At 45.9% G+C, this 26,917-nt stretch overlaps 2 long non-coding RNA genes across 19 annotated transcripts; one reads left to right on the top strand and one right to left on the bottom strand.

Annotated features, from left to right (window-relative positions):
- Positions 1-4,784: 4,784 nt before the first annotated feature.
- Positions 4,785-19,367, top strand: LOC135301519 (uncharacterized). Of its 2 annotated transcripts, XR_010363272.1 has the most exons (3): positions 4,785-4,910; positions 5,069-5,586; positions 6,988-7,089. It is a non-coding gene; the product is annotated as an uncharacterized LOC135301519 (long non-coding RNA). The 2 variants fall into 2 exon arrangements; XR_010363271.1 differs by lacking the exon at positions 6,988-7,089 and adding an exon at positions 15,453-19,367 and having other exon boundaries at positions 4,817-5,586.
- On the bottom strand, positions 7,062-26,320 carry LOC135301517 (uncharacterized). Of its 17 annotated transcripts, XR_010363259.1 has the most exons (9): positions 26,096-26,320; positions 22,946-23,033; positions 20,483-20,566; positions 19,272-19,869; positions 14,093-17,970; positions 13,579-13,978; positions 13,384-13,485; positions 12,080-12,171; positions 7,062-10,640 (listed from the first exon to the last, which is right to left on the bottom strand). It is a non-coding gene; the product is annotated as an uncharacterized LOC135301517 (long non-coding RNA). The 17 variants fall into 17 exon arrangements; XR_010363254.1 differs by having other exon boundaries at positions 13,384-13,978; XR_010363267.1 differs by having other exon boundaries at positions 7,062-13,485; positions 13,579-13,696; positions 13,830-13,978.
- Between the last annotated feature and the right edge of the window lie 597 nt (positions 26,321-26,917).

Raw genomic sequence — 26,917 nt, 5'->3', positions numbered from 1 at the left:
ACCCTTGGGATGGTTCCTGGGAGAGGCTGATTGGAGAGCAGCTGCATGGGGAGGGGGCAGCTGGTGGGAGAAATTAACCCTTCCCACACAAGCCCAGCTCCAGAGTCCTTCCAGCATTCATACCCACCATCCTTTTCCTCATGGAACAGCAATGAGGGGATGGGTGAGGATGGAACAAGGACAGAGCTGGACTCCAGCCCAGTGTCTGGGGCACTCAGCTCAGAAAAAAGCAGCCCCAAATTCCTTCTTTTCTGATAAAACACCCAAAACTTATTTACGAATCATGGTTCCTTGCTCTACACAGTGTCTCTCCTACAGTGGCCAAAAGCAGCCATGTCCTAATAAAAAAATCTGTGCCTTCTGCAAGATGCAATCTCTCTGATGTCTCACCACAGATTTTTTTAATTCCAAAGCTTCTGTACACAAAGTGTTTTCATCAAGAAATCTGTTTCTCTGCACAATTTTTCTAGGCTCTCCTCATCACTGTTTAACAGTTAGACTGCTCCTTGAGGAGCTTTGAATGCACTTTCTGTTAAATTTTATCCACCCTCAAAGGTTGCTCCATGACCGAAACCATTATCCCAATATCTGTTGTCTGTGATACTCCAAATGCCTCATCCCATGTGTTTTGGAGCATAGGGGGCCTTGCATCCTGGTCCCTAGGACCCACCACCCATCCCATGGCAGTGCCTAACATCCCCTCCTCTGCCCAACTCAACATTTGCACTTCCTCAAGGCTGAGACTCCTTGTCCTCCCATCACTTGGGGACTGGCACCCAGCTCTGGAGGAGCATCTCCAGCTCCTCCATGTCCCATGGCAGCCCCTCTGCTGGGTGAACACTTTGGGGGATCTTTGCTCCAGGTGCCTCTGGCAGGCCCCACCACCATGGCTTGTTCACTCTGATTTTTCCACTCCATGATTGACTCCCTGACTTCTGGTCAGCCAGTTCTGCATGTTTATTCACCGGGGGAAAACTTCCCTTTCCTTAATAATTGTTTTTGTTTCTGCTGCTTTCTGCTTCATCGCTGCCTTGTTTCGGGAAAAGGGGCTTTTTGGGGAGGTGATTCATTGCTCTGTGGATTTTCCTGCATACTCAGTTCACCAGCTGCCCCATCCTCTCCCCCTTGCTGCTGCTTCCCCCAGTTCACCCATTCCCCAGAGCTAATTGATTCACCACTGAGGTTTATTTCTGGCTTCCAGCTGTTGGGCTCCTTGCAGCTGCCTCGAGCTGGTATGTTCCTCTCTGCTCCCCCAGAGTCTCTCCTCCTCCTCACTTTCCTCCTGCTGCTACTCCTGGCTGTCTTCCTCCATCTGATTCCCCTGCTGCCGTGTCCATGCAGTGTTTAATGGTCTCAGTGTGCCCCATCGATGACAACCAGAAGCTGGAGGGCAGCAGGACATGTGGCCTGAGCAGGGCTTCAGGGTAAGGTGCCACCAGCCTCTGGGCACCAGGCTGAAGGGCTGCCACCCATTCCCTGATCCAGGCTGAGCACACAAGACAGCAGAATCAAGCCCATCCCTCCGTTCCTCCATGTTCAGAAGGAATAAAATTCCATAGCTGTGATTTACCTGAGGTGATGCCACAAGCACAAGGTGTCCTGGGTGGCTCTAACCACTGGTACCCACAAGATCTAAAGGAGCTGCTGTCTTTGAAGAAGTGGAGAGGGGGGATTTAGGTAGCTTGATGCCAACTGCAGCACCCAAAGCCGAGCCCTGGATCTGTAAATCCCCCAGCTCAGCTGTTCTTTAATCCTGGAGGCGTCTCAGTTCTGCAATGCCCTTGGCACAGGGGAGATCCTGGCCAGAGGCTGTGTCCCAGGCAGCTTCCCCTGACCCTTCCCTTGTGGCAACCCCTCCTGGATGTACAAACTCCTGTGGGCTCTCAGCAGAGGGGTTTAGTCCCTGGGTGCTCTCCAGGCCACCCACTACAGGAACCAAGGACTGGGATCCCTTGGACACAGGACACAGTGGTGATGGGCTGAAATCCACCCTCTTCATTTGTGAAACACACTGAGCTCAGCTTCACCCTGTTGAGAGTTTTTCCTCGCTCTTGGGGCTCTCCTTTGAAATCCTTCCCATTTTCCAGCCGCCTTTTTGCAGCATGGGCCCCAAGCCTGGGCACAGCATCCCTGTGCCTTTCCCCCATGCTCTCCCTGCCCTGGTTTGGAATTCAGTCACAGTAGCCCTTAACTCAGGTGGTGTTTGTGTCTCAATCTGGGTGATTATTGACCCAAAACCTGTGTTTTAGGGATTTTCCACTTCCCAAGTGCAGGTGCTCCAGCATTGGATCTCATCCCAGACCATGCCAAGCTCAGGTTTACACAGCTGCAGGCACCAGGCAATTCATCTCACCAGTGACTTGTTTTCCCCATTTTTGCCCAGCAAACAGTTTCTTCTCCAATTCCAGTTCCTTCTGGGGCTGGATGAAGTAGCTGGGGGCACAGATCCAAGCCCAAGTGGACACTGCTGGGAGCAGACCTTTACCCACCCTGTTTGCAGTCACATTGGTGTTGTGCTGGGTTCAACGTGGGCCACGGGGATGTTCACAGCCTTTCCATGAGAACACAGAAACTCAGAATCACAGAATGGTTTGGGGTGGAAGGGGCCTTAAAGATCTAGTTCCAACCCCCAGATCATGTAGGGATAAGCTGAGCACCTTCTGGAAACCTGAAAATGCTACAAACCACGTTCTCAGGTGTGAAATCCTGTAAAAATAAGCTGCACTATCACAGCTTTCTGCGGTCCAGACTCCACCAGGCACAAATTCCACAAACTTCTTCCTTCCCCTCGCCTGAATCAGTTCTGCCGTGACTCTGCAAGTCTGGTTTTTCTCCACTAGGTTGCAGCATTAACTTCTATTTTTTCCTCTCCTTACTAAACCAACAAACTGGGGACTTTTTTTTCAATAGGCAGCTCTACCTTGTCACCCCTCCGTCCCCTCCACGGGGTTCCCGGGGCTGTGGTGACTCAGTGTGAGGTGGCTGGAGAGTCCCCTGAGGTCCCTGCAGAAGGGCCTCGGCTCCTATTTGCATCTGGGCTCGCCTTGCTCATATTCATTGTGAAATCAAAAGTGAAAATATTTATATTAATCACTAATTACACCGCCAGCATGAAGTCTGGAGGAAGGGGACAATGAAGGACCACCAACGCATGCCTTATCTCTCCTCCCAGACAGTTCTTTCCCCCAGATGGTGATGGTGATGACTGAGAAGCTTTTCCTGCTGATTTACAGCTTCATCCTCATGAACTGGCACGTAGGAAGGTTTCTAGCTTGGAAAACACGAGTGCTGTGTCCAACTCCTTCCCCTGGCCAACCCTGCTGCTGCCCCCTCCAAGGGCAGACCAGGATGCTCTGGATGTTATCCCCTGGATGGGGCTGGGTCTAGCAGGAAATCTGATTCAGTTGCCCCCTCCAGGGCTTCCCATCTCCCCAGTCCAGCACTCTGGAGGTGTCTGGTTTGGGGGGAGCTGAAACCTGCTCTCTGGACCCCTCCACAGGGACAGAAAGGCCCCAGTGTGGGAGACGGGGCTGGTCCCGTGGGAGATGCTGCTGCTGGTGACTCATCCCCCCAGGTGTGCCCACGGATGCTCTGGCTGCTGCCCTGGTTTTGGGGGAGCACAGCAGGGTTTGAAGGAGGGTTTCTCTGCTTTCACTGTGAGCAAATGGTGCTGACAGTGGGGAGAAAGCTCTGCACAGCCCTGAGGAGCTGATGGTGGGGTAAGAACGGGCCACAAACACCTGAAAGGTGGGTGTAGAGACACAGCCACACTCCCCAATCGTGCTGGACTGTGACAAAGGGCACCAGTGGCAAAGTGGGACACAGGAGGCTCAGGCTGGATGTGGGAGACACAGCTGCCCTGGGACACAGATCACCTAAACTGTACCCCCATACTTAGGTGATCTAGGGCCAGAACGTGGCTGACACCCTGGCTACATTCCTCCTGAGAGTGGGAGGCTGGACTTAAGATATTCCTTGGACCCAACATTACTATGCAAGTTTGATTTAAAAAAAAAATGGTTTTCCTGCTTCTGTGTGTCCTCGAGCTGCTTTTGTGCTGTCTCTGCAGCCCTGAGCTCTCCAGCTTATGAAATGCTGGTGTTTCCAACAGCAACAGTGATGCAGAGATCCAGAGGTGGAGGAAGCAGCAAGGAGGAGCACAGGAATCCCCCGCGGCAGCAGGAAATGCCTGGACAGATGGGTGCCAGGTCCCCTTCGGAGCCATCCAGGCACTGTTCCAGGGTGAATTACCATTCCTCCTGCTCCCTCAGGAGCTCTCTCCTACTCAAACCCACACTCCAGGGGCCTTCTGAGGTCTCAGCTCACTGGTGCTGTGCTCATGTCCCCAGCTGCTGTCCTGCATTTGGGACAGATCCTTTGCAGACTCACCAGCCACCAGCTAATGCAGCCTCACAAATCCTCCCCTCAGTGCCCCACTGCTTCCCTCTGCCAAAGCCAAACGGGAGGTGCTGAGGCTGGAGAGTGTTTTCAGACATGGGACATGGTCAGACAAAACCTGCCTGGGCAGAGGACCCTGCAGCAGAAATGAAAGGTGGATGTGCTGGAAGCTCCAGCTTGGAGGGAGCCCAGGACACGTGTCCTTGTGCGGATGGATCCGGCTGTGCCTGGGGCAGCTGAGAGCACACAGCGTTCAGCACTGCTGCTCCCAAGGGCTCCAGGGGCTGGAACAGCTCAAGAGGAGCACTGCAGCCTCACCCTCAGGGTTTTCCTGGCATTTGACCAAGTCCCACAAGTACAAGCTATTCCCAACACAACAAGCACACGCTGGGTACCGCTGGCTTCCCTCTGCCCTCCCACTCCTGCCGTGGTCTGCTCTGCTTCCCCAGACACAATTCCTCCATAGCTGCCTCTGCTAAAGCAACAATGGACCCAAGCCCTGAGCACCTGAGGTAACCCCCAGGTTTTTTTATCCCAGGTCCAGCTTCTTTGTGCTGCCCTTGCTCTGTCACAGGGTTCACGGGAGCCGCAGAGGGCAGGAGAGGTGAAGAGATCTCCACACGGCTCATGAGTACTTAGGCTTGAATTATGTCCTGCTCTCTTCTTCCAGACCTGTGGCTTTTTACCTGCAGTGACCTTCCCTGACTCGCTGTTTACCTTGAGAGAAAGGGAACATTTGCTGCCTAGAGGAGCTCAGCTACAGCTTTTCAGTCAGCGATGAAAACACTCCAAAGCTAAGAGCACCGTTTGAATTTAAAAATCGTAATTACAGCGCCCAAGAGGCAGAAGTTGGAAGAGGGCAATGAACAAAGCAGGGGGTTGGAAGAAAACAAAGAAAGGCATGAGAGGAATCTGCGCTTTGAACACAGAGTCCTGAATATCTTGCACTGGCTACTTCAGATTGGGCACCCAAAATTAATAGATTCTTTGACCTTCGTTTCTTTGTGCTCTGGTTCTTTGTTTGTAAAGCAGAAACCACAATAGAGCCTCACCAAGGGAAAAAAAAAAAGAAAAGAAGATGTCATCAATGTCATCAGAGCAATTGCTCCAGCCAAAGCACTCTGATGCTGCAGAAATGAAGATGAAGAAGGAAAAAATCCACCCTAACCCCGAGTGGCTTTTCAGCAAGTGAGTACCAGCATCGCATGCGGGGAGTGGGGCAGTGTCCTCTGGAATAAAAAATACCTCCCAAAAATGTAATTAAGGATGAACCACACATGCCCACAGAGGTTCTGTGGGCAGCCTGAAGGCAGGCATCTCGTAACTTTTAAATGCTTCCTCAACCTTGTCACTTCTGGTGTTATTTTGATGCATTTTATGCACAGCACTCTGCTGTATTAAGAGAATGTCCATGTATCTCACAAATAACTCTGCTTGCAGAGGAAAGCCTCCACAAACAAATGGAGCCTTGAGGCTGCTCCCTCTGGTCTAAGGAGCTGGATAGTGTGCTTGGGCAATTCCAAGAACAGGTACAGAGAATGGATGGGGAGCACCTCTGGGGAGAAGGATTTGGGGATGTTGGTGGATGAGAAGCTCAACATGACCCAGCAATGGCTGATGGCAGCCCAGACACACCCCCAGTCCTGGGCTGCTGCACAAGTGTGGGCAGCAGGTCAGGGAGGGGATTCTGCCCCTCTTCTCCATTCAGGTGAGATCTCACCTGCAGAGCTGCCTCCAGTCCTAGGGCTCACAACACAGGAAAAAACAGGGATGAGCTGGAGTGAAGCAGGAGGAGGCCACGAAGATGCTTATAGGGATGCAGGCCCTCTGCTCTGGAGCCAGGCTAGGACAGCTGGGGAAAAAAAAAGGCTCCAGGAAAATCTGAGAGCCCCTTCCAGTACCTAAGGTGCTCCAAGAGAGCTGGAGAGGGACCTGGGACAACAGCATGGAGTGACAAAACAAGTGGAAATGGTTTCCCAGTGCCAGAGGACAGGCTTAGGTGGGATACTGGGAAGAAATTCTTCCCTGTGAGGGTGGTCAGACCCTGGCATAGGCTGCCCAGAGAAGCTGTGGCTGCCCCATCCTTGGAAGTGCCCAAGGTCAGGCTGGACAGGGCTTGGACCACCCTGGTCTAGTGGAAGTTGTTGGGAAGTTGAAACTAAGGGGTTTCCAAGGTCCCTTCCAATCCAAACCATTCTGTGATTCTGTTTTGGTGATCACCACTGACCACACCATCACACTACTTCACTGGACCTCACTGCTAGATCCTGTTGGATTTATGACACCCTGGTCTCTGCAATGGCTGCTCTTGCTGCTATGGATGATGCAAAAAAAATCCACATGCCCTAATTCTGGAGTCCTGCTCCTTTAAACAGATGTGGGAGGGAGGGTTGGTAAATCCTTGGACAGTTTTTCATCTTGCCTCGACTGGGTTGGGCTTTGGGCTCAGTCTGTTGTCTGGTCCCCTGTCACAGCTGCTGTTGTAATGATTCATCCATCTGGTTTTCTGGGAAAAGAAAATGAGCTAGGGAAATGTTTTTTGGTTGGTTGGTTTTTATTTTTTTTCTGGCTGTATCTTTCCTGAAACAGTTACAACTTTGCACCCACTGGAGTTGACGGGAGGGAGGGAGAAGCAGTCTTACGCATCAGTTTTCGCTGGCTGGAGCAGAGACAGAAGTGCTGAGAATCCCATTCCTTAAAGTCAGACTGTGACAGTTTTGTCCTGAACTGTGCTTCCAAGGAATGAAAAGGATCCAACAAAACCCAGCAGAAGATGCAGGCTGTATTCAGTGGGTGCACTGGACAAAACCTCGTGCTGATCACACCCGCTCCTTCCACTGGCTCCTCGCCTGCCTGAGCTCTCCAGAAATGATGTGGGATTAGCTGCAGGGAGGCAGCTTGGACACAAATCCATGTGGAAAACACAGACACTGAAGGTCTTCTCATTGGATTGAAACAGTCATGAGTGGTGTAATTTATCATAAATCAGACAAATATTGGGGAGAAAAAATCCAAGGAGTTCACGCTGGGCTGGGCAATGTCCAGTCTCAAAGTGCAACAGGAAGCCACACTGGACTTTTTCCTTGTTGGTCTGCACAGTAAGGATGAGACAATGTGCCCACTGAACTGGGAACACCAAGGCAACCCACTTCTTGCTTAAGGAAAGTGGCACTGTAAGATTCCTTTTTCAGGAGCCCTTAAAAACATTGTTTTAAACCAGCCAGCTCCAGAGATCTCCTTCTCCTCACTCCAGGAATGCATCTTCCTTGGTCCAAGCTTGGTTAGAGGTTAGATTGGGGAAGCAGCAGCCTGCCTGATTATTTCACTCCTCCATTCAGACACGTTAATGCATTTCCATCAAAGAAGTCAGGTATCAAAGTTCTTTTCTATGCTGCTGGAGCAAACCTTCCTGTGACAAATTCCTGCTCTTATTCTGACTCCTGTGAGAACCAGATCCTCCTTGAACCCACCAGCTCAGGAACCACCCTCCTCGCTGGTCCACCATCCTTCCTCTCCCGTCCTCTCCCTTTTTTTTTTAGGTCTCCTTCTCCTCACCAGCCTTTCCTCATGCTCGCCCGTTCCATGATTTCATCCGAGGTGGGTGGTGAGCTCGCTCTCCCCCGCGCAGCCTCTTCCCAGCGGCTCCCGGGATCCCTGCCAGCTCCTCTCCACCCACGGCCTCTCCCGCCGAGCCCAACCGCGGCTCCCGCTGCCGCCCGTGCCAAGGCAGCATCTCACATCTGCTGGGCTGGCTGGGCCAGGGCAGCCGAGGAGCACTCACCCTTCCCTCTGCACCAGCGCCTTCCAGGGGTTGCCATCTCCACCCCTGCATCCCACGGGATCCCCAGCTTCCTGCCCAGGATGGGTCACTGGAGTGACTCTTGAAGGCTTGAAAGCTGCAAACCCAAATTTGAGTTTAGAAAGCAGCTCTGAGGGTTGAAAATCAAACGAAAACTGCTTTTTTTACCCTTTTTTCCTGAGCTGCTTCCACACATAAAACCTCTGCATGGATTTAAGCATTCCCAGCCTGGCTAATGAAGGAGCACCAGGCAGTGAAGTCAACTGGTCCCACGGCTTCAGAGACTGTGGAGCTGAAGATGGCAAAGCAGATTTGAATCAGATCTTGAATTTGTTAAGTCAAAGTGTTACAATTTAAAACAGAGCACGGGACAGCTTCTCAAACCTCTCGGGTTATTCCCTCTGCTCTTCTGCCATGATTTAAAAATATTAATCTTTTCACTATTCCTCCCAATGCCATTTCTGTGAGTCCATAAAACCATTTGCTCCTTGTCAGAGAATTCCGATGGCGGTGATTTATAGGCTTTGCTTGGAACGCAGCACGCAAGTACTTCACTTTTTCATTCGCCCTTTCTAAACGTTTTTAACGATCTGCTTCCTCAGATCTGTTTACATTTGGGACATTAAAAGCTAAGCAACAACTCCATTATGAGAAAGAACACCATAAAAATTCCACCATTGCCAGGAAACGTCTCAATACAGTGACAAACGTAGCCACGCTCTCGTCCTGCTGCTCATCCGTGGGAAGACTGGTTTATAAATTATTCATGAGCGCCTTAAAATTTCCAGGCTAACCTCAACTAAAAAGTGGGGGTTTTTACACCATTGTTTCGCTCCAAAGTTCTCCAACTGGAATTTTGATTTGCACAGAGAAATCTTGAAAATTTACTTGCACTGAGTTTGTCCTTCCTTCAAGTTGCGATTTCAGTTCTCACACTGGAAACATAATGGAGAGTCTTTACGTGACAACTTATTTGGAAGCCTGGAAATCCATTATAATTCCCATGAATTTCCTGACAAATTTAGGTTTTCCCAGAGGTGATTTCTGAGCAGGTTTGGATTTATAAGGATTTTGGCAGCTTGCAGCAGGCAATCCCATCACCTCATGGCACTTTTAGCAATGATGAACCATATGGGAAACTATCAAGCCATTCTCTTCCCAGTTTGTTTCACAGTAAGGACAGGCAAGACTGAAAATTAAATCATGGCAAAATCCAACTGAGCAAATCACTTCGTGTTCCTCTGGAGGCCACTAACAGACCAGCTCACTCACCTGTGCTCATGGGTTTTACAGCTGTCAGTCTGTCCTGGGATTTAATCCGCATGGTGGCATTGGAGTATCCTCCACATAAAATCATCAATTATAAATAAATCCCGCTGGGTTTTTATGCAGTAACGTTATAGAAGAATGACAGTCGTGATATTTGAAGCAATGAGGTTGAAAGAGTTGCCTTACATTCCTCTTGACGTCCATGCTCTGCCATGCATTGCTTGGTGAACTGTTGTCACAGCCAGCTCCTCCACACGGCGCTTTGATGCCCCTTCCCAGCCACTTCATCCCAGGCTGTTCTGCTCCAAATCAGGGTCAGTGTCTGGCTTTCCAGGCTGGAATCCAGCCAGAGTTACACAGGGCTTGACACACTGATTGCTTTGGGAAAGCAGAGACCAAAAAAGCTTTCCTCTGCAACAATATGTGAATAATTCTTCCCTGTGAGGGTGGTGAGGCCCTGGCACAGGTTGACCAGAGAAGCTGTGGCTGCCCCCGGATCCCTGGAAATGTCCAAGGCCAGGCTGGACAGGGCTTGGAGCAACCTGGGATGGTGAAAAGTGTTCTTGCCCATGGCAGGGGGATGGAACTGGATGGTCTTTAAGGTCCCTTCCAACCCAAACCATTCTGTGACTTTCACTAGCACCAAAATACTGAACTCAAATATCTGCAATCCCAAGGCTCACCTCTCAATTTTTTGCCAAGGGGGCTTTAAAAAACTTCTTTGACACAGAGAAAATAGTTTTATTGATTTGCCCCCAGGACTGAAGACAGATCATCTGCTTCCATGGCAGGTTCTCTGGAGAAGAATCCTCTAGAGGAGACAGACATGATGCTGAGAAGGCAGCACAGTCAGAAACTGCACATAAGGGGACTTAAATACCCAGCAATCCAGGCAGCAGAGCAGGCAGCCATACATCTCTCCATGGACTGTTCTTGGAAAGTTGTTGGAGATCCAGTAGACTGAGAATGACATCAGAGAAAACATTTTTTGCCTCCTATTTCAAGGAGCTGAGTGGGACTATCTTCTGACCCAGAGTCTGTAACCATTACACTGACCAGCACCCACTGAACATCCCCTTGCTCAGCAGCAGAGGTGAAGCACATAGCTGGCCCAGCTTTTCTGCTTGAAACCCCAAAGTTCTGGATGCTTCCAGAGGAGATGCACCTGCAGCACCTGGAGAAGAGAACCCAGCAGTCTGAGGGACCACTGTCAGAAACCAGGGGAGCAGAGCTGTCCTAGTGATACCTGAAAAGTGACAATTGCTGCAGGCAGCTTAACCCAGGCTGGCTTCACTGCCCTCACTGGATCTGATCCACCAGATAGTTAGAAATTCTAACACTATTTTCATATGGATTACCCAAACAAGGAAGAATTTGCTCTGCTGGCACCTTTACACTGCTGTGAGCTCTAACAGCCTGTTTTACTGCACAGCAAAGCTCTGCCAACACAAGCCTCTGCTGTTTCATACTTAGCAAAGGTCCCAGCAGGACTCGACCAGCCCGCACTAAAAGCCACAATTCCTGCATTTATCCTCCTCAGACCTCTGCTGCCCATTCTGCCACTGGAAATGTGTGCTAAGGACACAGCAGATCACACACAATTTTTGGTTAAGAAGTCCCAGATATTTTTGGTTAAGAAGTCTCAAACTGGCTTGAAGGAATCAGGGAGCGTCTTGTAGAATATCACAATTTTGCTTCATTTACTGTTCCACTCTTTCATAAGCATCCTATGCCTGCATATTTTATCAATTAATGTTGAATATTTTATCAATTATAATGAAAATTATAGTTCTGACCCTCAATTTATTCGCTGTGAAAACAAAGCTGTTTTTCAGTATCACCCCAAGCCCTACTCAGCATGATCAGTTTATTTTCCTCCAAGATTGCCAATATACAGTGGATTTCACAGAACATCCTTATGTAGAAGCCTGACATTTTGAGACTGTGATGCAAGATCACAAAAATTTCAGACAAATTAATTGCAACAATTGAAATTTCAGTTTGAAATAGTAGAATGAAGTGGTTTCAGGACTCATTAATAAAAAATGTGTACACTGTCAGACATTTCTGAAATATTTTTGTATTAAAAATTTCCCAGCAGACATCATCTTTCTCTCCCTCTCATCCAGCACATTTTATATTAATCCAGAAGTGAGAGGGTTTTTTGGGAGAAGCAGTTGACTTCCAGTGCTGCTTTTGGCTTAGTCCAAGTGTTGATTTCATTTTAACATCATTCCAGAACACTGGCAACGAGACAAACTTTTCTGGCCATGGAAACAATCCCCCTGCATGATGCATTTTGTGACTGCTGCAGGGTCTGTCAACAGGAGGATGGAGCAGATTTGAAAACAAAGAGTTTAAGTTACCCCTTGTGGTACCTAACTGGAATTTTGAGAACTGGTGCAGGTTTTGTAGGCACTATTTTGCAAAACTGCAAAAATGTCCCAAATCTATGTGACAGGGAAGACCTGTCTTCCAGTAGTTTCACTTTTTTAAAAGGCCAGGAGTTGAGAGCAACTCAACTTTTTAATTACATAAATTAAAAAAAAAACAAACAAAACAAACAAACAAACCAAAAAAAACCAAAAAAACCCAAACCAACTCGTTACATACACTTCCTTCTTCCTCAGAGATATTTTATGCTGAAATGCTTCTGTTTTCATCAGGCATTTTTCTTCCTTTTTTCATCCTTTCCTCCCCTGTTGCTGTAAAGAAGATCCACCATGAGCAGGACACAATCCTGTGTGGGAGCACACGGGCACACCACCAGGAGTGCTCACATCTGAAAATACTTTCACGAGATCCAAGCACTTGGCAGCTCCACTTTTCTGACTGTATGGTGCAAAGAAACTCTTGCTTTTCGATACAATTAAAATGTTATTAACCTTCTTCACTTGTTTCTGCACCACTCTGTAACTGGTTTGAACCTTAAGATTAGTTTCTGTGCTAACAAGTTTCCTTGAAGTCCTGACATTTCAATCCTACACGCACAGCAAAACTCCAAACAGATCCATCTGCTCCCTCAAGGACTTCCCACAAGAAATCATTTAAGCAACTGTCTGCATGGGAGCTACTCAGGCAGTGGATGTACTTAAAACACGGTGATTATTTCAAGTCACGCTTCCAACACCACTTAATTCTGCACAGCTTTTAACCTGCACAAGAACATCTGTCAAACCCGCTAAAACATGCAGAGTTCTGCATCGTGCTGCAAACTCCCCATGCTGCCAGCCAGTCTATATTTTCCATATTTCAATGATTTGTTCCATTAATTTAAGGGCTTAACCTACAGACCTTGGCAGTAAACACAGGACTCACTACTTCTCAAAGCTCTGTCTGAAAAGAGGCAGAGCATGAGGGTAGATGTCATGAATGGATGGGAAGCAAAAGACTTGAAAGAGGTCACAAAAGTCCCTTTTGGTTTGTGATTATCCTATTTAGAAATAAAGACCATCTCATTCCAACCCACCCTGCCATGGGCAGGGACACCTTCCAACATCCTGGGTTGTTCAAGCCCCATCCGACCTGGCCTTGGGCACTTCCAGGGATCCAAGGGCAGCCACAGCTTCTCTGGGCACCCTGTGCCAGGGCCTCATCAACACCACAGGGAAAAATGTCCACCTAATTATCTAATCTAACCCTGCTCTGTGTTCAAAGCTATTCCCCCTTGTCCTGTCACTCCATCTCCTTGCCAAAATTCCTTCTCCAGCTTTCAATATACTTTCAAATATATTGTCATCATATACATAAAAAAAATCTGAAGGGGATAAAAGGAAGGAAGATTTGCATCCAACAACTAGCCACAACCTTAGAAATTCCTCTAAATATTCCAAAGTTGCCCTACTTGTTTACAGAACCCCTTTTTCTTAGTTACCCCAGATGGAATAGTGGGAAAAGTAGTACATTGCTGAACTTACCAGGATATCCAGGAAAACATCCCCTGCTACAGGGATGCTGTGCTGCAGGCTGGTGTGTGATGTTTTGCTGTAGGTTAGTTGGTGGCATTAACTCCCAAAAAGCTGGATGTAAAAGGATCAGCTGACTGAAGAATGACTTTCAGACATTGTTTTCATGGATAATTAGATCCTGCTGGAACTGGGGACAGGACCCACCTCTGACTCTGCCTCCAGCCAGCTGTGTCTCTGAACAACTGAAATTTCAGAGGAATTCATATATATTGAACACCCTTGGAGAGGTGACTCAGGTTGTTTATGGCTTACTCTGTAAGGACTGTACGAGAGGAGAATGGAAGAAGCTCTCAGGCTGGCAGGGAAAACCTCCATGAGATCTTGCTTTCAGCACGTCCAGAGTAAGAGAGCTGCAGATTGGAAGGTTTCCTGCTGCTCCTTTTATTTCCTCATACCTCACAGACAGATCATTAAGCCAACAGGGTGGGGTTCTTCTTCTTTGAGCCAAAGTCCACACTGGTTATTCTCACTGGGAAAACCATCTTCCCTCTCAGCACCGTAAGGCTTTCCAAACCGTTCCAAGGATCATCTTCACACACAGGACCTAAACCAAGATCTTGGGTTATACATTTTTACACTTCTCCACCTCTCAGAGTTTAAACTTGTAGCATTTCTGCAGTTCCATTCACTAAAATAACACACTTCCCTGTTTCCATACCATTAAAGCTTCTCTCTGGAGCCTCTTCTGCAAAAATTCACGAGGTGCAATTCCCCAATCACTATAACCGATTTCAAATGGTGCTAGAAATTATTATTGACTCTGAACACCAAAAGAAATCAGTCATCCTCTAAAGGGGTTATGGAGATCTGCAAGGATGAAGAGTCATGTGCTGGACAGCATTTCACATTGGAGAATCCCCAAATACTTGATATAATTCTTATTAAAGCACTGGTGAGAAAAACAGAGGTTTAGACAGTGAACATTTTCAACATCAACCGACATGTACACACATTTTTTAATACAGAGAAATACTTCAAAAAATATAATCTTGAAATATTCTCCAAATTTCAGCAGACTTGGATAATGTCACCAACCACCCGTGGTCTAATTCTCAGTTGCTGGCCATTTCCATGAGCACATCCAACCACCAACCTGCACGCTGGCAGGTCTTGTCACACAAAATAAGTAACACATTCTGACCTGCCAAACGTGCCACAACAAAAAGCCGAACACACAGGAGGGATGCAAACAGCATCCAGAACTCCCAGTGCTTCAATGCAGAACTACCAGTTTCAAATTCGATTCTCTGTCTTGTATGATACATATACAAAGTATTTACAAGTGTGATGAAGTGGCAAGAAAAATAGATCTAGGTAAGGCTGAAAACAGGTTTTGAGTTAAGAATTTAGAGCACATGTAGTTCCCTCCTCATTCCTCACCATGTTGTATGAACTAGTTATGGTAGTTTTTACTAATCAGGGCATTAAAATCAACATCTTGAATTCTGAGTTACAACTACGGATTTTACTTTTTTGCTTAGTTTTCTGTCTCAAAATATTCTTGGGTTCTGAAGTTGCTGCTCACTACTCACAAGTATTATAAATATGATGACAGCAGAATTTCTGCCTTTGAAATCACTCTGTGCATTGCTCTCCCAGGAGTCACCTGGGCCACAGACCCCTGGAGTCCCAGTGAGGGACTTTGTTTGGTGCTGGAGGTTAATTGGAATGGCAGAACCACACAAGGAAGATCTTGACTTTCTCTTCTTTTCCTCTGAGGCTCCTGAGGGTCCGTTTCCCTGATGAAGGCAGGCATTCTTCCTCCAAGAACACTGATTTCAAATGGTGCTAGACAATGAATAGTTAAATCTAAACCACCATATGAAACCAGCTTCCTGAGGGAGCTTGAGTCTAGCTGGGAGGATATTCCTGTAACAATAAATTGGAAATGCCACAGAAGAATACCTAGCCACGTCGGGTTTTTATTTTTCCTGTTAAACAGTTGATGCTTTTTTCTTATTCTTACCCTTGACTTTGGTTTGAGTCACTCAAATGCTCACTTCTGTTTTCTATTACAGTGCTACCAACAGCAAGAGAATTGCTTGCAGCAGTGTCACTCAGAGGAATTTTGTTAGTCAAGCTTGAACAACATGTACAAGGCTTTAACAAGGAATGAAGGACCTTCATCCTGCTTGTGCTGCTGTCTTCTATTAACACGTTCTGTCTGCTGAGCTCTGCCCACAGCAAGACTACATCCAGACACACCAGCAAGGGCAGCACTGCTGCAAAACTCCCTCTTGTGACAGCAGAACACGTAAGATGTTACCAAATCTTCATTTCAGCAGCAGCAGCAACAAGACCAGCATGTGACAGAAGCTGCACATCAGTGCCTAAAGGCTGAATATTCATCCCAAAGGTCCTGCAGAGAGCCTGGAAATCTGCCCACCTGTCAGCTAGCTCTGGCTGAGGTGGGATTTGCAAATTTGGGGGAAAGTGTGTCTCCAAACCTAACGTTAAGGACCGAGTTGATTATGGGCTATTCAGACCTGGCACTTAGCACCTGGAGCCAGCACAGCTTCTAAGAAGTCTGACAGAGGGCTGTTTCCTGGAAATCTGCTAGTGAAGTGTGTTCTAGACAATTTACTCCCTTTCAAACAGATTTTTTCCTTTCCTTTTTTCAAAACCTCTCTGCAGCCCCTCATCTCAGCTGGCAGAACAAACATCAGACCCGAAGCACATCTGCAGAGCAAGTCTGGAGTGTTTGCACAGCCCTGCTCCAAGTGACATCTTCTGGGAAGCACTCAGGTCCATCACAGCCTCTCAGAAGGGAACAAACCACCCTGGGCAGTGGCACAGAAGGCACCACAAAGTGTCTGCAAGGCAGAGGGAAGCACAAAGACACCGTGTGCCCCATCTGGTGCAGAACAACAGTTCTGAGGAAAACAACCCATCAGAGCAGGCTGAGCCTCTGCAAGCAGGCAGTTCCTGCAGTTACTGGAAGAGCTGTCACCACGCCAGGCCACATCACCACTGGATTTATTGTGCAGCTTTTCTGTCCAGAAAGTGCCTGTGTGGAGCAGAGCAGGCAGGAAGCAGCAGGACAGAGCTGTGCCCGTGTCCCCGGGCTCTGCCCCAAGCATGCAGCTGCCTGGGAATCTTCCACACAAAACACTAATGGGTAAAATAAAGCTGCTTTGAAGTGCAGGCAGAACCAAACTCTTTTTCCTTCAGCCATGCAGAAGTCCAGAATTTTGTCTTGCTGCAGTGTTTTCAAGAAGAATGAAGCATCTGCATTTTTTTCCCTCCTGCAGCTTATTACACCTGGGTATGCTCCATCCCTGCCTCTGGAAACCTGTGAAAGCTGATTTTAGTTGACTAGAACCACAGAACCACTGAGGTTGGAGAAGACCTCCAAGATTATTGAGTCCAACCTTTGATTTAATACCACCACATGCTCATTGAACCCTACAATGAAGTGCCAGGTCCACTTGTTTTTTGAACACTTCCAGGGATGGTGACTCCACCACTGCCTTCAGCCTGTTTCAATGCTTAACCACTCTTTCAGTGAAGAAATTTTTCCTAATGCCCAACTTGAACCTCTTCTGGTGAAACTTGAGGCTGTTTGCCATTGTCCTGTCACTCGTTACCTGGGAGAAGAGGCTGACTCCCACCTCACCAGCACCTTCTCTCAGCGAAATGCTGGTCTTCAGGTAAATAAGGTCTCCCCTGAGTCTCCTTTTCAACCCTCAGCCAGTCCTTGTAGAACTGACATTCCAGACCCTAAACCACCATGCAAGATGAACCCATCTGTCGAGTCCTGAGGACAAGCAAATATTCTCCATCTCCTCTTCAGGGGGCAGAAAACCACATAAAAAAAATAATTACACCTGTTCCTCAAGTTTCACCGAGCAGCTGACATGCAGCTCTGTCTTCATTTACCCCAAGGACAAGAAACCAACCAGCTCAGACCAGGAATCCAGCTCCTGGAGAAGGAAAATCAAGCCAGTGTGGACAGTTCTCAGGAGGGTATCTGTCAGCAGCACAGCTAACACACTCCTCTCCAAGAAAATCTTCATGGGAAAAGCCCAAGAAACCTGAGATCCATCTGTGAAACAAGGAAAGCATGGACAATTCACAACTGTCTCCCCTGGACAATGATAATTCCTGCTGCAGCATCTTTTCCATGCAGTTGCATCCATGACATCCACGATTTGAAGCTGAGGTCCAGCTGCGTGACTCTGCCTTTACCACCAGCACTGGGATGGTTGCAGAGCACAGCTTCTCCATGTGGCTATCCCAGAGAGCAAATTCTGCCATTTAGTATCATTTGCACTTTTGAAGAAAGCATCTTTCAAAACTTGTAATAACTCTGCATGTTCCTAGAACAGGCTAATGAGAAACACGCTGCACCAGGGCTGTAAACTGTCATTTCTAAATTGGAAAACCAAATGAACTGCAGATAGAGAGCTATTGTGCTGCTCCAAGAGGCCTCCTTCTAATTAGATGCTCGAAGTTTTAAAACATTTTCAAATCTTGGACTGCTCCATCCTTCCCAGATTTAATGATCGAAGAGTTGAGGGCAATTTTCTTGTTGAACTGGGAAGAAGCAAAACAGAGCAGTTAGTGTCTTCACATTTACAAGGAAGAACCTGGAAAACAGGAAAGAACAAACCCAGAGTTCAATGACTTAGATAAAAAACTGTAGATGGAAGGACATCTGATTACACTTTGGTTTCTGCAGTTACAAATTAAGTGTTCTGTAATCCTCCAGAGAAAATTATGGGAATGACATGTCAGTGACTTTAAGCTCTAATCTTACAAGCTTCATAATTCATGTTTTTATTTGACATTGATGGGATCACTTGAATGAGCAAAGTTTTGTCTGCAATTAAAGCACTGCAAGAATGGAGTTTACAAAGGCTTTGTTTTGCTGCTGAATAATTCTAGTGATTTACAGGTGGTTTAGCTGCAGTTAAACACTTACTGGGGAACCCTCTCTCTTCTAATGATGAAGAGCAGAATTCCTGCACTTGGAATGACATGAGGACTGTCTGTGACTCCAAGTGTCAACTGTGGGAACTTTATCCCATTCATCAGGGATAATCACACAGAGCATGCACTGGGTGCAACTTGGAAAGACTTCCATGGTGGACTAATGATTCTGTACAGGAAATTCATTAAAAAATAAGTCCCACTGCTTCCTTTCCATGCCCTGCCATAACAGGAGCCGTGTAAATGGATTTTGTCAGAGCTGCACTCACGACAGCTTTACAATCCATCTGAAAGGCAGAGCCAGAATCTGCAGACAATGGACTGTGAGAACATCACATCTGACAAACTGCTCAACTTACTGCAACTTTTTAAATACTTTTTTAAAAAAATGTAATAATAAAATGTGGAGCTGAGGGAGGATGACAGAGTGACAAGTCTGCAGAAAGGCTCTGTCTGTACCATGGGAAGGGACTGTGTGAACTTCCTACTTAATGTCTGGCCATGGATCTCATTTATGAGCTGCTGCAGACACCCCATGGCATGATGGAGATGGAGGAACCACTGAGAAATTATCTGTCAACTGAAAAACCAATTAATACTAACTGCAATGAGAAAGAACTGTCTACCCAGACAGACACTGGGATTGTGAAGTCAGTTACAGATGTCTTTAAGGGATTTTTTTTTTTTTGGTCATTTTCAACTTGAACTTAAGCCATAGCTATTGGGGAAAAGCTGCTTCATCTTTTCTTTTTCTGCACCATCAATCCCCCAGCGTTTTCACCACCAGCTTAATGAATTCCAACTATCAAGAGAGCTCATCCGCTCTGTAATTTGTCTTTTTTTGTTCCCTTCACTAAACAAGCAGGAAAAATGTTTTTAATTTGCAATGCTGAATAAATACCTACTGTGTTTGCCAAGACTTTATTGACATTCATGGCTGTCCACAAAGCTGACTGACTTCTCACAGAGATGGTTTATCTCCTCAAGTAAAAAAAAATAAACCTGCCCCAACAAGAAGATGTTAATCTTCCTTAATAAAATAAATGAAAAGCAGCAGTTCAACAAATAATCCTGTGGCTAGCAAAAGCCCTTCATTCAGGATATGGTCCCAGAGCAGATTTTTGTTGACAGCAAGATCACACAGCACTGGGACACCCTCCAGTGCTCACTGCTGACTCTCATGCTGCATTTCTTGTCACCTTCAGCAGTACCAATACGACTGCCTGTGGCCCATGAAATTAATTCAAATGATTCTAATACAAAGGGGAAAAATGAAGCTTTTCTTTTCTTGACCGAGTTATTTTCAGTCATCTGGTTTTCCACACGGTCAGGGAAGAGGTGGCACTGCATTGCTGCTGAGCTGGAAATGAATGGCTGGGAGTGGGCAGAAACTGATTAAGCTGGCACTAGCAGAAGACATGAACTGTGGAATTACACCTTGGATAGCATCAAATCCCATCTCTCTTGCTCAGCTGGTCATGAGGAGCTGAGATGAGTTTCAGCCTGCAAGGAAACACAGTTCTTGAACTTTCACAAGAAAATCAATACACTGAACTCTGAGGGTCTTACTCAAGTTTCACTGGATTTTTGCACAGGGCTCAACCTTCCCCACAGGCCTGTCTGCCTCAATTTTTCCATTTGAATTCCTCTCACTGAACAATTCTGTCATCTTAAAATGAGCGACGTGCAAGAAACAATCAAAGCCTCCACAGCTGGAATTTAACATCATCAGAAGGTCTGTGGTGGCTTGATATAAACAGCAAGGAAAAAAAAAACATTTGGATCATTTGGGAGGAAAATAATGACAAACCATTACTGAATAAGATTCCTACAATGATAACAGTACTTTACATTCCTTCCTGCGCTTTGTTTAGCTGCACTGAGAAGTGCTATGAAGTGAAGAGATCTGGGGAACAATCCTCTGGAACAGGCAAAGAGCCCTCAAATGAAGGCAATTATTTCCAACTAGAGAAACATCCAATTTACCCATTATGCAGGCACATCATGCATTTATCTCTGCACTTTCAAAGCTCCTCAAAGCTTTGAGCAGGAAAGGCCTGGTGGCTACAAGGTATTTGCAATAACTCATACCAAGGAGGGACAAGATGTGCTGTACCTGAGAAACCACAGCCTCTACCACGTAGAGCTTTTTTTGTGTACTTCTGGAACAATTCATCACTGACAGGTTTGTCCTCAGAATCTGGAAGAAGAAAACACCAGAAGTTGTTTGAATTGTGTTGTTCTGCAAAGAGATGAATTAAAACACAACTTGAGAATTATTTTTCTTTTCCTGCAGGTTTTACACAGACTTTTAAACCACGTTATGACTCCTCACAATCTGTATTTGTTTGAGTGCACTGACAGTCAGAACAGGCAATGGAGGTGTGTCACTCACCCATCACTAAATACAGGCATCATGTTCCCCATGGAAAGAGTAATTTTGGATTAGAGCTCACCAAAAATTCACCAAAAAAAAAAATTGCTGTCTTTGTTTCATAACAAAATGTGTGTGTAGGCACTGCTTGTGAGATGTATCCAAAATACATCCAAACCTCCTGTAGAATCCCTCGAGCTGCAGTCCACTTGTGCACTGACTGTGGCAGTGGTGCTACAGGGAAGTAATTCTTTGTGGAGGTAAAATCCATAAATAGCAGGTGCCAGAGAATTACCTGCTGCACAAAGCAACATTCTTGATGTAAAAGTTGTCTCAGAATTACTCTGAACTCTGTTTTGAAACCTCATCAGGCTGATTTTGGGGATTTGCAGGGAAGGAAATCCTAAAAATACAAAAGCAGGCTTATCAAGCTGGGGGAAAGGCAGTAAGATGTTTTTGTGACAAAGGCTTCAGGATATGAATTATGCATTACCAAAAACTGACTTCAGTCTGGATGGGAGGAGGGAGATTTCTGTGCATCCAAATCCCAACACAACGGGCACAAGCTGCTCTGCAGGGAATTACATACATCCTGTACAAACATTATCCATTTCAGAATCTCACTCTCTTTTTTTTTTGCCTGAGTATTATTATTTTGTGCTAATTGTGAGAATCTGAGGCAGAAAACCACAAATAACCTGTGAAATCGTTGGAATCAGTCTCCATCCAATTCAGAGGGGGCTACTGAAACCATAAGGAAGCAGGAACAGTCTGGCTTCAGCCTCCCTCTATTTCTGTCCACATTCCCACCCTGTGCCCATCACCATAGCAGCTGACTGCTCCTTCTGCAGAACACCAACCTGTGGGGCAGCAGAGGCAGGAAAACAGTGGGTTTTTTTCCCCCAAATGGATCACCATTTGCTGGATACAAGCAGCTGATGCTGTATTTTAAAAATTGGACAGGACAGCCATAATAAAAAACGTAATTCCCTGTTGATTGCTGAGGTATGTTAATGAGGATATGATAATGAAGCAACCACCCACAACAAAACTCACAGCTGATTGTCCATGTCTTACATTATAAAAACACATATTTTCATTGCCGCCGCTGCCTGACACATTTAAAATCATCTCAGTGGGGTCTGGGAGAAAAACAATGGCCATTAAGAATTAAAATAACCCCAAATATTTCTTCAGCTTAAAATAGCTCTCCTGACTTACAGCTTTTGGGACGTAAGAGTGATGAGCATCATTTTTAGCAACCACCCTGGCACTGTGGCTGTTATATAAGTTTCAATAGAAGCTCTAATCCCAGCCCTGAGCAGAAATGCCCCTGTCATGAAGCACTCCAAAGCTACACCTGCTGTTTGTATCCCTGTGCCATGAGCTGGATCACAGCCACTTCTGTCCCTACAAAGTGAGCTCTCAAAACCAGGCACTGCTGCCCCTCTGCTTATCTCCAGCACGGGATTAATTGGTGCTGCTCCACACATCATCGTGGCACTTTGTCTGTCAAAGCATGCAAAGTGACCTGGAAGGAACTGCTCTTCTGTATCTTTTAAAAAAATAACAGTAAACAGCACAAAAGCTTTTATTAGTCTGTGTTTTTTTTGTCTGATATAACACAAACTCAGACTACTCCACGATTACCCAAGAGGAAGCGAAATTAAAATTATCACACAGAAAGAAGATAACAATTAAGAAAGATAGGAAGTTCAATCAGACCACTTCAAGTTTTAACCTCAGCTTAATTCCCACGCCTCAGGAACACACTGCAGAGGACCTCTCACTGAAAGACAAATATTCTGCACTCCTCCCATCACACATGACACTGCAAAAAAACCCTGAAACCCAAGCCAGGAATATTTTCAGAGTGAAACAAAGCACTTTAGAACCCTTCCTTGTTATGCTGAAGAAGCAAAGAAGCAGATGAGGCCATGACCAACCTGGGATAGTGGAAGGTGTCCCTTCCCATGGCTGAGGGTTGGAACTAGGTGGTCTTGAAGGTTCCAACCCAAACCATTCTGTGATTCTATGAAGCAGAAATGAGTATTTTTTTACAGATATTCACTTCCTACATTCTGCTGCTGCACAGTGACAAATACATATGCCAGATACATTTATATACTACATACTTCATAGCAGGAAAAATAACCAGTGCAGAGATCTTACTCCATCAGCGGGCTGGAAACAGAAATTATTTACCTTTCAATTTGCACAGATTTATAAGCAGCTTTTCCCTCAAACAACATATTCCTCTGGCATATGCAAGACGCCCTCTTGAGATCAGCACCTGGAGTTTATAAAATGGTTTATTTAAATGCGTGTTTGCATTTCCACTTCAGCTTCCCCTCATGAGCTGCAGGGAAATCACATGGTTATGGTAAAAAGAAAGATTTTAGGGATTGATCAATGCCCTGTTAGCCATGCTAGGGACTGTGAGATCCAGGAGAGGAGAGGGATCTCCACTGCATGCTGAGCAAGGATCATCTGGACCAACTGGTGAGCATCTGGCAGTGCTGCAATCAATTACATCTGCACAACCATGCACAGCTTAGAATATTTACTGATCCTTACTCCTGAACCCCTTTTACTACACAGTTTGTGCATGTGACTTCTCTGACAGGACAGTCACATCATGAGGATAAAAGCAGACATTGTGCTTCAATAATAAACACTGATGCTGGCACACAGCATGGAAATTACAGAGCTAATTAGAGGACAACATAATGCTCCATGTATTGAACACAGCCAGGCAAGGGATGGGAAAAGGGGCTGTTGGATTCTGAAAATAAATTTGTTTTTGCTTTGATCTACAACATCCATTAAACAACTCTAGTTGCACTAGAAAAATATGTCCCTGTCCATCAGAAAACATAACGTACATCCAAATTAATCCTGATTTTTTAGCCTCCTCCCCACAACTGGCACCACCTTTTGAAGCAGCAAACAAAGTCAGCATCTCATAAATGGAGCATTAAAGGATGGATGAAATTCTGATTTTCTCTGGGACCTGAGACACTCAGTTTGTGCAGTAGGTGTTTACCTTCCCAGTGATTTCCAAGGAAGGAAACTATTGTAGGAGGACAGAGATCAAGACACACTGATGTAGAAGCTTCACATAAAACAGAATAAAATGAGCTTGGTTTTCTAGTTTACTGCCTGAGGCAAGAAAGAGAGACATAAAAAAAGAGAGAAAGTATAAGGAATAATAAGACAATAAAACCTGATATAAAGGCAGATTAACAGCCTTTCTACTGTAGCCATCACAGGAAGATAAAGTTTTAAAATAGAGGCTTAAACACAAAGGAGTTTTTGTGGCATTTACAGAGGGTTGGCATGGGAGAAAGTTCCTTTGTGTTGACACAGAACTGAGCTGCAACAGATTGCTATCAATCCACGTGTACAAGCCACAGAAACATCCTGGAAGGAAAACAAAATGATGCACGCAGGTGCAGGTCTGGAACTTGACTACAGAGAGACAGAGAGAGAGAATAATCAAATCCATTACTGCAATGGAAATCTGGGAAGAGGGAAGATGCAGAATGTGCACACAGAGAACGTAACACCACTGTGCACATTAAAAATATGATTAAGGAAGGCCACAAAACCCCCAGAATCATGCTTATCCAGTCAGGATGGAATCTCAAATGGAAGCATGATTGATGCTGTTGAAACTTTGACCAGTGTGAAAAAAAGGAAGAATGAAGAACAAGTGTTAGTATTTGGTTAAGAATAAGCAACTGGAAATGTCAAAGCTTCCAAAGAATTCAAGAAGCAGATGTCAGTCTGGAAGTGGTGTAGGATGGAATCACAGAGGTGAATCCTAAATGGCAAATGACTATAAATGGTATAACTATAAATGGTATAACTCTAAACTATAAATGGTATAACTTCCTAATTCTAAAAATGTGGCCATTACTAAACTAAGGAAAAAGAAACCTAAAAAAAACCTCTAGTGATTCAGTCAATGAGAGATTTCACTGTTTATTCTGCCAGCATTCAAGTTCTCCTGTTTGCAGACATAAGTTAATTCATCAATTACTAAATGAGTTCAGTTAGTTCACAGCATGTAATTAATTTATTCTCCTCTGTTAACAGGCACATCCTAATGTCACTTTGTAATATTTTGCAAATTCAATTACTAGACACAATGAGAAAAAGGGAATTTTGAAGGCAGAAAATAAAACTGCAGGAAAGACAGATGCAAAACCTATGGAGATAATGTACAACACAAACAGCATCTGGCAGCAAGGTCCTTTCCCTGCCCAGCAGGGCTGACTGTTCTGAATTAACTTTTCTGTGGTTGGAACAGGTCTGGGAAGTTGGGTGCAGGAATGTGGCAGCTGCCAGCCCATGGTGGTGTCCCCACAGCCATTTCCCTGCAGCTCCACTGACTTCTCATTTCTCTCACCCCTTCCAGTCCTTTGCAAACAGTTCCATCAAGACATCCCTTTTTTCATGGAACTACTCTGGACTTCTTTGTGGTTTAAACAGTGGCCAAGGAAATTCACTCAAGAGGAAATTCACTCCCTGTAATTCCTACTGTAGCCACTGTGAAGGTTAAAAGGATTAAATGGTTGAAGTGATGACTGGGATAATAAAGTATGTGCTGCGTAACGCCAGCTGCACAGGCCTTGACAGAGTAAAGCTTTAGAAAAAATCAAGAGGAAAATCTTTAAATATAAAACCTGACAGTCCCTTGAACATATCTGCACTCCAAAGGCCACGTGTAAAGCAGGAGCAACCCCAGTTAGGTGGGGTCTGCCTCTCACACTCATCAACCAGCACAGAGGGAAAATAGCGCCGGATGCACCCTCAGCCAAGGAGCAATCAGCTGAACCATGATCACAGTAATGGACTGCAATTACAGCTTCATTAACAGGAAAATTAAGTTAGGTTTCAGTAACAAGCCATAAAATTTTTCTTGTGTTAGTGCAACACACACAGGGCTGGAGCTCTGGGAAGGCCAGTCCTGTTTCAAGGGTGATGCAGCACCAGGCAGGGACTCATGATTGCCCACAGTGTCCCCTGCCATGAGACTGGAGTCTGCAGGCATCAGGCACATGGCCTGTCTCAGCTCTGCCTGGATTTTGGCAGGATTGAGGTGCCTAGACTCTGGAGTGATAGAACTTTCTACTCAGTAGCTGCTGGGGCACCAGCATGTGCTGTACCACAGCCAAAGGTGTCCCAGCTGGTGTGAGGGAACCTGCTTCTCACCTAGACTTTTCTGTGATAAAAAAGCAGCCTGAACACAACCAAGTGCCCTGGAAGAACCTGAAATCCCCCACATTCCATACCAACACCAGAGCCTTTTCTAGAACAAGGCTGCACAGAGGCCCTGGTGGTCATCACCTTCCACTGAAGCACCACCTGAAAAGCAGGAGAGCCCCTTTCTGTGCCTGTTCAGCCTTCAGCTTCCCACCACCCAGGAGAACTGGAGCAGCACAGATGCAAAACGTGAGGCTGAACACGTCTCTGCATCGTTTGTGTGGCTCCTGGTACCCAGCAGGCTGTTCCACACCAAACCTGAGCTTCCCTGTGCTCCCTGCCAGGCACACACAACCTCAGAGCAACTGATGCCCAAATCCCTGTCTAACGTGTCACAGACAAGGTCTTTCTGGAGTGTCTCTCTCTACTGTGCTTATTCTGATTCCAAAATTACATGACATCCATACCCCTTGCCACCTTCTCAACACCTCAAGGGTCTCCCTGGCCTTTTCAGTGTCATTCTGTCCCAGGAATGGGAACAGAGCTCTGCCCCGTGATCCAGGACTTTTTTTTTTGCATCACATGTAGAAATTATTTCCTAATTCTGGCCCAGCCAGTTGAGTTCCACACCCAAGGGCAAAAATCCAGCATGGATACAACAAGCTGGGAATCTATGTGCTTTAAAAGCTCAGTACTGGATATTTCTGAAGAAGGTACACGGTGCATGTACAGGGGGACACAGCTAAGCATCATTTTGATCTGAAGCTTAAAATACACAACCCTCCTGAACTACTTCTGTATTTGCATGGAAAATTTGGTGATAATCTTGATGAGAGATGAGTAATTAGAAGGATTTTGAAAGTGCTTAAAAGGACAGTAACAGAGAAGACAAAACTGATTCAGACTACAGCACAGCACTGCAGTGAGACAAGGAATGACAATTTTTATGTTTGAGGTGTTGTAGTT

This window comes from Passer domesticus, chromosome 5 (genome assembly GCF_036417665.1).
Source record: "Passer domesticus isolate bPasDom1 chromosome 5, bPasDom1.hap1, whole genome shotgun sequence".
Classification (NCBI taxonomy): domain Eukaryota; kingdom Metazoa; phylum Chordata; class Aves; order Passeriformes; family Passeridae; genus Passer; species Passer domesticus.
This window is presented reverse-complemented; position numbering and strand designations above follow the sequence as displayed.